Source organism: Euprymna scolopes, chromosome 22 (assembly GCF_053919585.1).
Source record: "Euprymna scolopes isolate OS-2025 chromosome 22, ASM5391958v1, whole genome shotgun sequence".
Classification (NCBI taxonomy): Eukaryota; Metazoa; Mollusca; class Cephalopoda; order Sepiida; family Sepiolidae; genus Euprymna; species Euprymna scolopes.
In genome coordinates, this window is record NC_136503.1 from 3,731,361 (window position 1) to 3,741,278 (window position 9,918).

Here is a 9,918-nt window from a genome sequence, read left to right on the forward strand (position 1 = left end):
TTTACTTATCAAAAATATCTAAAACGAACTTATTTTTATGACATTTCACTTATTTCTTTCCGTTGGATTATGCTTTGTTATTCATTAAAATCATTTGCTTCCTGTAGCAAAATACAGCAAATGATGGCCAGTATGGGGATCGAACCCACGACATTCGCGTTATTAGCACGACGCTCTAACCAACTGAGCTAACCGGCCGACACGTGGCATTTTCTTTATTTATTAAATTTTTTGGATTATGATTTACTTATCAAAACTATCTAAAACGAACTTATTTTTATGACATTTCACTTATTTCTTTCCGTTGGATTATGCTTTGTTATTCATTAAAATCATTTGCTTCCTGTAGCAAAATAGAGCAAATGATGGCCAGTATGGGGATCGAACCCACGACATGCGCGTTATTAGCACGACGCTCTAACCAACTGAGCTAACCGGCCGACACGTGGCATTTTCTTTATTTATTAAATGTTTTTATTATGATTTACTTATCAAAACTATCTAAAACGAACTTATTTTTATTACATTTCACTTATTTCTTTCCGTTGGATTATGCTTTGTTATTCATTAAAATCATTTGCTTCCTGTAGCAAAATACAGCAAATGATGGCCAGTAAGGGGATCGAACCCACGACATTCGCGTTATTAGCACGACGCTCTAACCAACTGACATAACCGGACGACACGTGGCATTTTCTTTATTTATTTAATTTTTTTGTTATTATGATTTACTTATCAAAACTATCTAAAACGAACTTATTTTTATGACATTTCACTTATTTCTTTCCGTTGGATTATGCTTTGTTATTCATTAAAATCATTTGCTTCCTGTAGCAAAATACAGCAAATGATGGCCAGTATTGGGATCGAACCCACGACATTCGCGTTATTAGCACGACGCTCTAACCAACTGAGCTAACCGGCCGACACGCGGAATATTCTTTATTTATTTAACTGTTTGGATTATGATTTACTTATCAAAACTATTTAAAACGAACTTATTTTTATTACATTTCACTTATTTCTTTCCGTTTGATTATGCTTTGTTATTCATTAAAATCATTTGCTTCCTGTAGCAAAATACAGCAAATGATGGCCAGTATGGGGATCGAACCCACGACGTTCGCGTTATTAGCACGACGCTCTAACCAACTGAGCTAACCGGCCGACACGTGGCATTTTCTTTATTTATTAAATTTTTTTATTATGATTTACTTATCAAAACTATCTAAAACGAACTTATTTTTATTACATTTCACTTATTTCTTTCCGTTGGATTATGCTTTGTTATTCATTAAAATCATTTGCTTCCTGTATCAAAATACAGCAAATGATGGCCAGCATAGGGATCGAACCCACGACATTCGCGTTATTAGCACGACGCTCTAACCAACTGAGCTAACCGGCCGACACGTGGCATTTTCTTTATTTATTAAATTTTTTGGATTATGATTTACTTATCAAAACTATCTAAAACGAACTTATTTTTATGACATTTCACTTATTTCTTTCCGTTGGATTATGCTTTGTTATTCATTAAAATCAGTTGCTTCGTGTAGCAAAATACAGCAAATGATGGCCAGTATGGGGATCGAACCCACGACATTCGCGTTATTAGCACGACGCTCTAACCAACTGAGCTAACCGGCCGACACGTGGCATTTTCTTTATTTATTAAATTTTTTGGATTATGATTTACTTATCAAAACTATCTAAAACGAACTTATTTTTATGACATTTCACTTATTTCTTTCCGTTGGATTATGCTTTGTTATTCATTAAAATCATTTGCTTCCTGTAGCAAAATACAGCAAATGATGGCCAGTATGGGGATCGAACCCACGACATTCGCGTTATTAGCACGACGCTCTAACCAACTGAGCTAACCGGCCGACACGTGGCATTTTCTTTATTTATTAAATTTTTTGGATTATGATTTACTTATCAAAACTATCTAAAACGAACTTATTTTTATGACATTTCACTTATTTCTTTCCGTTGGATTATGCTTTGTTATTCATTAAAATCATTTGCTTCCTGTAGCAAAATACAGCAAATGATGGCCAGTATGGGGATCGAACCCACGACATTCGCGTTATTAGCACGACGCTCTAACCAACTGAGCTAACCGGCCGACACGTGGCATTTTCTTTATTTATTAAATTTTTTGGATTATGATTTACTTATCAAAACTATCTAAAACGAACTTATTTTTATGACATTTCACTTATTTCTTTCCGTTGGATTATGCTTTGTTATTCATTAAAATCATTTGCTTCCTGTAGCAAAATACAGCAAATGATGGCCAGTATGGGGATCGAACCCACGACATTTGCGTTATTAGCACGACGCTCTAACCAACTGAGCCAACCGGCCGACACGTGGCATTTTCTTTATTTATTAAATTTTTTTATTATGATTTACTTATCAAAACTATCTAAAACGAACTTATTTTTATGACATTTCACTTATTTCTTTCCGTTGGATTATGCTTTGTTATTCATTAAAATCATTTGCTTCCTGTAGCAAAATACAGCTAATTATGGCCAGTATGGGGATCGAACCCACGACATTCGCGTTATTAGCACGACGCTCTAACCAACTGAGCTAACCGGCCGACACGTGGCATTTTCTTTATTTATTAAATTTTTTGGATTATGATTTACTTATCAAAACTATCTAAAACGAACTTATTTTTATGACATTTCACTTATTTCTTTCCGTTGGATTATGCTTTGTTATTCATTAAAATCATTTGCTTCCTGTAGCAAAATACAGCAAATGATGGCCAGTATGGGGATCGAACCCACGACATTCGCGTTATTAGCACGACGCTCTAACCAACTGAGCTAACCGGCCGACACGTGGCATTTTCTTTATTTATTAAATTTTTTGGATTATGATTTACTTATCAAAACTATCTAAAACGAACTTATTTTTATGACATTTCACTTATTTCTTTCCGTTGGATTATGCTTTGTTATTCATTAAAATCATTTGCTTCCTGTAGCAAAATACAGCAAATGATGGCCAGTATGGGGATCGAACCCACGACATTCGCGTTATTAGCACGACGCTCTAACCAACTGAGCTAACCGGCCGACACGTGGCATTTTCTTTATTTATTAAATTTTTTGGATTATGATTTACTTATCAAAACTATCTAAAACGAACTTATTTTTATGACATTTCACTTATTTCTTTCCGTTGGATTATGCTTTGTTATTCATTAAAATCATTTGCTTCCTGTAGCAAAATACAGCAAATGATGGCCGGTATGGGGATCGAACCCACGACATTTGCGTTATTAGCACGACGCTCTAACCAACTGAGCCAACCGGCCGACACGTGGCATTTTCTTTATTTATTAAATTTTTTTGTTATTATGATTTACTTATCAAAACTATCTAAAACGAACTTATTTTTATGACATTTAACTTATTTCTTTCCGTTGGATTATGCTTTGTTATTCATTAAAATCATTTGCTTCCTGTAGCAAAATACAGCAAATGATGGCCAGTATTGGGATCGAACCCACGACATTCGCGTTATTAGCACGACGCTCTAACCAACTGAGCTAACCGGCCGACACGCGGAATATTCTTTATTTATTTAACTGTTTGGATTATGATTTACTTATCAAAACTATCTAAAACGAACTTATTTTTATGACATTTCACTTATTTCTTTCCGTTGGATTATGCTTTGTTATTCATTAAAATCATTTGCTTCCTGTAGCAAAATACAGCAAATGATGGCCAGTATGGGGATCGAACCCACGACATTTGCGTTATTAGCACGACGCTCTAACCAACTGAGCCAACCGGCCGACACGTGGCATTTTCTTTATTTATTAAATTTTTTTATTATGATTTACTTATCAAAACTATCTAAAACGAACTTATTTTTATGACATTTCACTTATTTCTTTCCGTTGGATTATGCTTTGTTATTCATTAAAATCATTTGCTTCCTGTAGCAAAATACAGCAAATGATGGCCAGTATGGGGATCGAACCCACGACATTCGCGTTATTAGCACGACGCTCTAACCAACTGAGCTAACCGGCCGACACGTGGCATTTTGTTTATTTATTAAATGTTTTTATTATGATTTACTTATCAAAACTATCTAAAACGAACTTATTTTTATGACATTTCACTTATTTCTTTCCGTTGGATTATGCTTTGTTATTCATTAAAATCATTTGCTTCCTGTAGCAAAATACAGCTAATGATGGCCAGTATGGGGATCGAACCCACGACATTCGCGTTATTAGCACGACGCTCTAACCAACTGAGCTAACCGGCCGACACGCGGAATATTCTTTATTTATTTAACGGTTTGGATTATGATTTACTTATCAAAACTATTTAAAACGAACTTATTTTTATTACATTTCACTTATTTCTTTCCGTTTGATTATGCTTTGTTATTCATTAAAATCATTTGCTTCGTGTAGCAAAATACAGCAAATGATGGCCAGTATGGGGATCGAACCCACGACGTTCGCGTTATTAGCACGACGCTCTAACCAACTGAGCTAACCGGCCGACACGTGGCATTTTCTTTATTTATTAAATTTTTTTATTATGATTTACTTATCAAAACTATCTAAAACGAACTTATTTTTATTACATTTCACTTATTTCTTTCCGTTGGATTATGCTTTGTTATTCATTAAAATCATTTGCTTCCTGTAGCAAAATACAGCAAATGATGGCCAGTATAGGGATCGAACCCACGACATTCGCGTTATTAGCACGACGCTCTAACCAACTGAGCTAACCGGCCGACACGTGGCATTTTCTTTATTTATTAAATTTTTTGGATTATGATTTACTTATCAAAACTATCTAAAACGAACTTATTTTTATGACATTTCACTTATTTCTTTCCGTTGGATTATGCTTTGTTATTCATTAAAATCAGTTGCTTCGTGTAGCAAAATACAGCAAATGATGGCCAGTATGGGGATCGAACCCACGACATTCGCGTTATTAGCACGACGCTCTAACCAACTGAGCTAACCGGCCGACACGTGGCATTTTCTTTATTTATTAAATTTTTTGGATTATGATTTACTTATCAAAACTATCTAAAACGAACTTATTTTTATGACATTTCACTTATTTCTTTCCGTTGGATTATGCTTTGTTATTCATTAAAATCATTTGCTTCCTGTAGCAAAATACAGCAAATGATGGCCAGTATGGGGATCGAACCCACGACATTCGCGTTATTAGCACGACGCTCTAACCAACTGAGCTAACCGGCCGACACGTGGCATTTTCTTTATTTATTAAATTTTTTGGATTATGATTTACTTATCAAAACTATCTAAAACGAACTTATTTTTATGACATTTCACTTATTTCTTTCCGTTGGATTATGCTTTGTTATTCATTAAAATCATTTGCTTCCTGTAGCAAAATACAGCAAATGATGGCCAGTATGGGGATCGAACCCACGACATTCGCGTTATTAGCACGACGCTCTAACCAACTGAGCTAACCGGCCGACACGTGGCATTTTCTTTATTTATTAAATTTTTTGGATTATGATTTACTTATCAAAACTATCTAAAACGAACTTATTTTTATGACATTTCACTTATTTCTTTCCGTTGGATTATGCTTTGTTATTCATTAAAATCATTTGCTTCCTGTAGCAAAATACAGCAAATGATGGCCAGTATGGGGATCGAACCCACGACATTTGCGTTATTAGCACGACGCTCTAACCAACTGAGCCAACCGGCCGACACGTGGCATTTTCTTTATTTATTAAATTTTTTTATTATGATTTACTTATCAAAACTATCTAAAACGAACTTATTTTTATGACATTTCACTTATTTCTTTCCGTTGGATTATGCTTTGTTATTCATTAAAATCATTTGCTTCCTGTAGCAAAATACAGCTAATTATGGCCAGTATGGGGATCGAACCCACGACATTCGCGTTATTAGAACGACGCTCTAACCAACTGAGCTAACCGGCCGACACGTGGCATTTTCTTTATTTATTAAATTTTTTCGATTATGATTTACTTATCAAAACTATCTAAAACGAACTTATTTTTATGACATTTCACTTATTTCTTTCCGTTGGATTATGCTTTGTTATTCATTAAAATCATTTGCTTCCTGTAGCAAAATACAGCAAATGATGGCCAGTATGGGGATCGAACCCACGACATTTGCGTTATTAGCACGACGCTCTAACCAACTGAGCCAACCGGCCGACACGTGGCATTTTCTTTATTTATTAAATTTTTTTATTATGATTTACTTATCAAAACTATCTAAAACGAACTTATTTTTATGACATTTCACTTATTTCTTTCCGTTGGATTATGCTTTGTTATTCATTAAAATCATTTGCTTCCTGTAGCAAAATACAGCAAATGATGGCCAGTATGGGGATCGAACCCACGACATTCGCGTTATTAGCACGACGCTCTAACCAACTGAGCTAACCGGCCGACACGTGGCATTTTGTTTATTTATTAAATGTTTTTATTATGATTTACTTATCAAAACTATCTAAAACGAACTTATTTTTATGACATTTCACTTATTTCTTTCCGTTGGATTATGCTTTGTTATTCATTAAAATCATTTGCTTCCTGTAGCAAAATACAGCTAATGATGGCCAGTATGGGGATCGAACCCACGACATTCGCGTTATTAGCACGACGCTCTAACCAACTGAGCTAACCGGCCGACACGTGGCATTTTCTTTATTTATTTAATTTTTTTGTTATTATGATTTACTTATCAAAACTATCTAAAACGAACTTATTTTTATGACATTTAACTTATTTCTTTCCGTTGGATTATGCTTTGTTATTCATTAAAATCATTTGCTTCCTGTAGCAAAATACAGCAAATGATGGCCAGTATTGGGATCGAACCCACGACATTCGCGTTATTAGCACGACGCTCTAACCAACTGAGCTAACCGGCCGACACGCGGAATATTCTTTATTTATTTAACTGTTTGGACTATGATTTACTTATCAAAACTATCTAAAACGAACTTATTTTTATTACATTTCACTTATTTCTTTCCGTTTGATTATGCTTTGTTATTCATTAAAATCATTTGCTTCGTGTAGCAAAATACAGCAAATGATGGCCAGTATGGGGATCGAACCCACGACGTTCGCGTTATTAGCACGACGCTCTAACCAACTGAGCTAACCGGCCGACACGTTGAATTTTCTTTATTTATTAAATTTTTTTATTATGATTTACTTATCAAAACTATCTAAAACGAACTTATTTTTATGACATTTCACTTATTTCTTTCCGTTGGATTATGCTTTGTTATTCATTAAAATCATTTGCTTCCTGTAGCAAAATACAGCAAATGATGGCCAGTATGGGGATCGAACCCACGACATTTGCGTTATTAGCACGACGCTCTAACCAACTGAGCCAACCGGCCGACACGTGGCATTTTCTTTATTTATTAAATTTTTTTATTATGATTTACTTATCAAAACTATCTAAAACGAACTTATTTTTATGACATTTCACTTATTTCTTTCCGTTGGATTATGCTTTGTTATTCATTAAAATCATTTGCTTCCTGTAGCAAAATACAGCAAATGATGGCCAGTATGGGGATCGAACCCACGACATTCGCGTTATTAGCACGACGCTCTAACCAACTGAGCTAACCGGCCGACACGTGGCATTTTGTTTATTTATTAAATGTTTTTATTATGATTTACTTATCAAAACTATCTAAAACGAACTTATTTTTATGACATTTCACTTATTTCTTTCCGTTGGATTATGCTTTGTTATTCATTAAAATCATTTGCTTCCTGTAGCAAAATACAGCTAATGATGGCCAGTATGGGGATCGAACCCACGACATTCGCGTTATTAGCACGACGCTCTAACCAACTGAGCTAACCGGACGACACGTGGCATTTTCTTTATTTATTTAATTTTTTTGTTATTATGATTTACTTATCAAAACTATCTAAAACGAACTTATTTTTATGACATTTAACTTATTTCTTTCCGTTGGATTATGCTTTGTTATTCATTAAAATCATTTGCTTCCTGTAGCAAAATACAGCAAATGATGGCCAGTATTGGGATCGAACCCACGACATTCGCGTTATTAGCACGACGCTCTAACCAACTGAGCTAACCGGCCGACACGCGGAATATTCTTTATTTATATAACTGTTTGGATTATGATTTACTTATCAAAACTATCTAAAACGAACTTATTTTTATTACATTTCACTTATTTCTTTCCGTTTGATTATGCTTTGTTATTCATTAAAATCATTTGCTTCGTGTAGCAACATACAGCAAATGATGGCCAGTATGGGGATCGAATCCACGACGTTCGCGTTATTAGCACGACGCTCTAACCAACTGAGCTAACCGGCCGACACGTTGAATTTTCTTTATTTATTAAATTTTTTTATTATGATTTACTTATCAAAACTATCTAAAACGAACTTATTTTTATTACATTTCACTTATTTCTTTCCGTTGGATTATGCTTTGTTATTCATTAAAATCATTTGCTTCCTGTAGCAAAATACAGCAAATGATGGCCAGTATAGGGATCGAACCCACGACATTCGCGTTATTAGCACGACGCTCTAACCAACTGAGCTAACCGGCCGACACGTGACATTTTCTTTATTTATTAAATTTTTTGGATTATGATTTACTTATCAAAACTATCTAAAACGAACTTATTTTTATGACATTTCACTTATTTCTTTCCGTTTGATTATGCTTTGTTATTCATTAAAATCAGTTGCTTCGTGTAGCAAAATTCAGCAAATGATGGCCAGTATGGGGATCGAACCCACGACATTCGCGTTATTAGCACGACGCTCTAACCAACTGAGCTAACCGGCCGACACGTGGCATTTTCTTTATTTATTAAATTTTTTGGATTATGATTTACTTATCAAAACTATCTAAAACGAACTTATTTTTATGACATTTCACTTATTTCTTTCCGTTGGATTATGCTTTGTTATTCATTAAAATCATTTGCTTCCTGTAGCAAAATACAGCAAATGATGGCCAGTATGGGGATCGAACCCACGACATTCGCGTTATTAGCACGATTCTCTAACCAACTGAGCTAACCGGCCGACACGTGGCATTTTCTTTATTTATTAAATTTTTTGGATTATGATTTACTTATCAAAACTATCTAAAACGAACTTATTTTTATGACATTTCACTTATTTCTTTCCGTTGGATTATGCTTTGTTATTCATTAAAATCATTTGCTTCCTGTAGCAAAATACAGCAAATGATGGCCAGTATAGGGATCGAACCCACGACATTCGCGTTATTAGCACGACGCTCTAACCAACTGAGCTAACCGGCCGACACGTGGCATTTTCTTTATTTATTAAATTTTTTGGATTATGATTTACTTATCAAAACTATCTAAAACGAACTTATTTTTATGACATTTCTCTTATTTCTTTCCGTTGGATTATGCTTTGTTATTCCTTAAAATCATTTGCTTCCTGTAGCAAAATACAGCAAATGATGGCCAGTATGGGGATCGAACCCACGACATTCGCGTTATTAGCACGACGCTCTAACCAACTGAGCTAACCGGCCGACACGTGGCATTTTCTTTATTTATTTAATTTTTTTGTTATTATGATTTACTTATCAAAACTATCTAAAACGAACTTATTTTTATGACATTTCACTTATTTCTTTCCGTTGGATTATGCTTTGTTATTCATTAAAATCATGTGCTTCCTGTAGCAAAATACAGGAAATGATGGCCAGTATGGGGATCGAACCCACGACATTCGCGTTATTAGCACGACGCTCTAACCAACTGAGCTAACCGGCCGACACGTGGCATTTTCTTTATTTATTAAATTTTTTGGATTATG

At 34.7% G+C, this 9,918-nt stretch overlaps 39 non-coding genes across 39 annotated transcripts; all 39 read right to left on the bottom strand.

The window, feature by feature from the left end:
- Positions 1 to 124: 124 nt before the first annotated feature.
- On the bottom strand, positions 125 to 198 carry Trnai-aau (transfer RNA isoleucine (anticodon AAU)). The gene has a single exon. It is a non-coding gene; the product is annotated as a tRNA-Ile (tRNA).
- Positions 199 to 366: 168 nt separating this feature from the next.
- Positions 367 to 440, bottom strand: Trnai-aau (transfer RNA isoleucine (anticodon AAU)). Its single transcript has one exon. It is a non-coding gene; the product is annotated as a tRNA-Ile (tRNA).
- A 411-nt stretch (positions 441 to 851) lies between these two features.
- Trnai-aau (transfer RNA isoleucine (anticodon AAU)) lies at positions 852 to 925 on the bottom strand. The gene has a single exon. It is a non-coding gene; the product is annotated as a tRNA-Ile (tRNA).
- Positions 926 to 1,093: 168 nt separating this feature from the next.
- Trnai-aau (transfer RNA isoleucine (anticodon AAU)) lies at positions 1,094 to 1,167 on the bottom strand. The gene has a single exon. It is a non-coding gene; the product is annotated as a tRNA-Ile (tRNA).
- A 409-nt stretch (positions 1,168 to 1,576) lies between these two features.
- Positions 1,577 to 1,650, bottom strand: Trnai-aau (transfer RNA isoleucine (anticodon AAU)). Its single transcript has one exon. It is a non-coding gene; the product is annotated as a tRNA-Ile (tRNA).
- A 168-nt stretch (positions 1,651 to 1,818) lies between these two features.
- On the bottom strand, positions 1,819 to 1,892 carry Trnai-aau (transfer RNA isoleucine (anticodon AAU)). The gene has a single exon. It is a non-coding gene; the product is annotated as a tRNA-Ile (tRNA).
- Positions 1,893 to 2,060: 168 nt separating this feature from the next.
- Positions 2,061 to 2,134, bottom strand: Trnai-aau (transfer RNA isoleucine (anticodon AAU)). The gene has a single exon. It is a non-coding gene; the product is annotated as a tRNA-Ile (tRNA).
- Positions 2,135 to 2,302: 168 nt separating this feature from the next.
- Trnai-aau (transfer RNA isoleucine (anticodon AAU)) lies at positions 2,303 to 2,376 on the bottom strand. The gene has a single exon. It is a non-coding gene; the product is annotated as a tRNA-Ile (tRNA).
- Positions 2,377 to 2,543: 167 nt separating this feature from the next.
- Positions 2,544 to 2,617, bottom strand: Trnai-aau (transfer RNA isoleucine (anticodon AAU)). Its single transcript has one exon. It is a non-coding gene; the product is annotated as a tRNA-Ile (tRNA).
- A 168-nt stretch (positions 2,618 to 2,785) lies between these two features.
- Positions 2,786 to 2,859, bottom strand: Trnai-aau (transfer RNA isoleucine (anticodon AAU)). Its single transcript has one exon. It is a non-coding gene; the product is annotated as a tRNA-Ile (tRNA).
- Positions 2,860 to 3,027: 168 nt separating this feature from the next.
- On the bottom strand, positions 3,028 to 3,101 carry Trnai-aau (transfer RNA isoleucine (anticodon AAU)). Its single transcript has one exon. It is a non-coding gene; the product is annotated as a tRNA-Ile (tRNA).
- A 168-nt stretch (positions 3,102 to 3,269) lies between these two features.
- On the bottom strand, positions 3,270 to 3,343 carry Trnai-aau (transfer RNA isoleucine (anticodon AAU)). The gene has a single exon. It is a non-coding gene; the product is annotated as a tRNA-Ile (tRNA).
- Positions 3,344 to 3,513: 170 nt separating this feature from the next.
- On the bottom strand, positions 3,514 to 3,587 carry Trnai-aau (transfer RNA isoleucine (anticodon AAU)). Its single transcript has one exon. It is a non-coding gene; the product is annotated as a tRNA-Ile (tRNA).
- Positions 3,588 to 3,755: 168 nt separating this feature from the next.
- Trnai-aau (transfer RNA isoleucine (anticodon AAU)) lies at positions 3,756 to 3,829 on the bottom strand. The gene has a single exon. It is a non-coding gene; the product is annotated as a tRNA-Ile (tRNA).
- A 167-nt stretch (positions 3,830 to 3,996) lies between these two features.
- Trnai-aau (transfer RNA isoleucine (anticodon AAU)) lies at positions 3,997 to 4,070 on the bottom strand. The gene has a single exon. It is a non-coding gene; the product is annotated as a tRNA-Ile (tRNA).
- Positions 4,071 to 4,237: 167 nt separating this feature from the next.
- Trnai-aau (transfer RNA isoleucine (anticodon AAU)) lies at positions 4,238 to 4,311 on the bottom strand. The gene has a single exon. It is a non-coding gene; the product is annotated as a tRNA-Ile (tRNA).
- Positions 4,312 to 4,479: 168 nt separating this feature from the next.
- Trnai-aau (transfer RNA isoleucine (anticodon AAU)) lies at positions 4,480 to 4,553 on the bottom strand. Its single transcript has one exon. It is a non-coding gene; the product is annotated as a tRNA-Ile (tRNA).
- A 167-nt stretch (positions 4,554 to 4,720) lies between these two features.
- On the bottom strand, positions 4,721 to 4,794 carry Trnai-aau (transfer RNA isoleucine (anticodon AAU)). Its single transcript has one exon. It is a non-coding gene; the product is annotated as a tRNA-Ile (tRNA).
- Positions 4,795 to 4,962: 168 nt separating this feature from the next.
- Positions 4,963 to 5,036, bottom strand: Trnai-aau (transfer RNA isoleucine (anticodon AAU)). Its single transcript has one exon. It is a non-coding gene; the product is annotated as a tRNA-Ile (tRNA).
- Positions 5,037 to 5,204: 168 nt separating this feature from the next.
- On the bottom strand, positions 5,205 to 5,278 carry Trnai-aau (transfer RNA isoleucine (anticodon AAU)). The gene has a single exon. It is a non-coding gene; the product is annotated as a tRNA-Ile (tRNA).
- Positions 5,279 to 5,446: 168 nt separating this feature from the next.
- On the bottom strand, positions 5,447 to 5,520 carry Trnai-aau (transfer RNA isoleucine (anticodon AAU)). Its single transcript has one exon. It is a non-coding gene; the product is annotated as a tRNA-Ile (tRNA).
- Positions 5,521 to 5,688: 168 nt separating this feature from the next.
- Trnai-aau (transfer RNA isoleucine (anticodon AAU)) lies at positions 5,689 to 5,762 on the bottom strand. Its single transcript has one exon. It is a non-coding gene; the product is annotated as a tRNA-Ile (tRNA).
- Positions 5,763 to 5,929: 167 nt separating this feature from the next.
- On the bottom strand, positions 5,930 to 6,003 carry Trnai-aau (transfer RNA isoleucine (anticodon AAU)). The gene has a single exon. It is a non-coding gene; the product is annotated as a tRNA-Ile (tRNA).
- Positions 6,004 to 6,171: 168 nt separating this feature from the next.
- On the bottom strand, positions 6,172 to 6,245 carry Trnai-aau (transfer RNA isoleucine (anticodon AAU)). Its single transcript has one exon. It is a non-coding gene; the product is annotated as a tRNA-Ile (tRNA).
- Positions 6,246 to 6,412: 167 nt separating this feature from the next.
- Positions 6,413 to 6,486, bottom strand: Trnai-aau (transfer RNA isoleucine (anticodon AAU)). The gene has a single exon. It is a non-coding gene; the product is annotated as a tRNA-Ile (tRNA).
- A 167-nt stretch (positions 6,487 to 6,653) lies between these two features.
- On the bottom strand, positions 6,654 to 6,727 carry Trnai-aau (transfer RNA isoleucine (anticodon AAU)). The gene has a single exon. It is a non-coding gene; the product is annotated as a tRNA-Ile (tRNA).
- A 170-nt stretch (positions 6,728 to 6,897) lies between these two features.
- Trnai-aau (transfer RNA isoleucine (anticodon AAU)) lies at positions 6,898 to 6,971 on the bottom strand. The gene has a single exon. It is a non-coding gene; the product is annotated as a tRNA-Ile (tRNA).
- Positions 6,972 to 7,139: 168 nt separating this feature from the next.
- Trnai-aau (transfer RNA isoleucine (anticodon AAU)) lies at positions 7,140 to 7,213 on the bottom strand. The gene has a single exon. It is a non-coding gene; the product is annotated as a tRNA-Ile (tRNA).
- Positions 7,214 to 7,380: 167 nt separating this feature from the next.
- On the bottom strand, positions 7,381 to 7,454 carry Trnai-aau (transfer RNA isoleucine (anticodon AAU)). Its single transcript has one exon. It is a non-coding gene; the product is annotated as a tRNA-Ile (tRNA).
- A 167-nt stretch (positions 7,455 to 7,621) lies between these two features.
- On the bottom strand, positions 7,622 to 7,695 carry Trnai-aau (transfer RNA isoleucine (anticodon AAU)). Its single transcript has one exon. It is a non-coding gene; the product is annotated as a tRNA-Ile (tRNA).
- Positions 7,696 to 7,862: 167 nt separating this feature from the next.
- On the bottom strand, positions 7,863 to 7,936 carry Trnai-aau (transfer RNA isoleucine (anticodon AAU)). Its single transcript has one exon. It is a non-coding gene; the product is annotated as a tRNA-Ile (tRNA).
- A 170-nt stretch (positions 7,937 to 8,106) lies between these two features.
- Positions 8,107 to 8,180, bottom strand: Trnai-aau (transfer RNA isoleucine (anticodon AAU)). Its single transcript has one exon. It is a non-coding gene; the product is annotated as a tRNA-Ile (tRNA).
- Positions 8,181 to 8,348: 168 nt separating this feature from the next.
- Trnai-aau (transfer RNA isoleucine (anticodon AAU)) lies at positions 8,349 to 8,422 on the bottom strand. The gene has a single exon. It is a non-coding gene; the product is annotated as a tRNA-Ile (tRNA).
- A 167-nt stretch (positions 8,423 to 8,589) lies between these two features.
- Positions 8,590 to 8,663, bottom strand: Trnai-aau (transfer RNA isoleucine (anticodon AAU)). Its single transcript has one exon. It is a non-coding gene; the product is annotated as a tRNA-Ile (tRNA).
- A 168-nt stretch (positions 8,664 to 8,831) lies between these two features.
- Trnai-aau (transfer RNA isoleucine (anticodon AAU)) lies at positions 8,832 to 8,905 on the bottom strand. Its single transcript has one exon. It is a non-coding gene; the product is annotated as a tRNA-Ile (tRNA).
- A 168-nt stretch (positions 8,906 to 9,073) lies between these two features.
- Trnai-aau (transfer RNA isoleucine (anticodon AAU)) lies at positions 9,074 to 9,147 on the bottom strand. The gene has a single exon. It is a non-coding gene; the product is annotated as a tRNA-Ile (tRNA).
- A 168-nt stretch (positions 9,148 to 9,315) lies between these two features.
- Positions 9,316 to 9,389, bottom strand: Trnai-aau (transfer RNA isoleucine (anticodon AAU)). Its single transcript has one exon. It is a non-coding gene; the product is annotated as a tRNA-Ile (tRNA).
- Positions 9,390 to 9,557: 168 nt separating this feature from the next.
- On the bottom strand, positions 9,558 to 9,631 carry Trnai-aau (transfer RNA isoleucine (anticodon AAU)). The gene has a single exon. It is a non-coding gene; the product is annotated as a tRNA-Ile (tRNA).
- Positions 9,632 to 9,801: 170 nt separating this feature from the next.
- On the bottom strand, positions 9,802 to 9,875 carry Trnai-aau (transfer RNA isoleucine (anticodon AAU)). Its single transcript has one exon. It is a non-coding gene; the product is annotated as a tRNA-Ile (tRNA).
- Between the last annotated feature and the right edge of the window lie 43 nt (positions 9,876 to 9,918).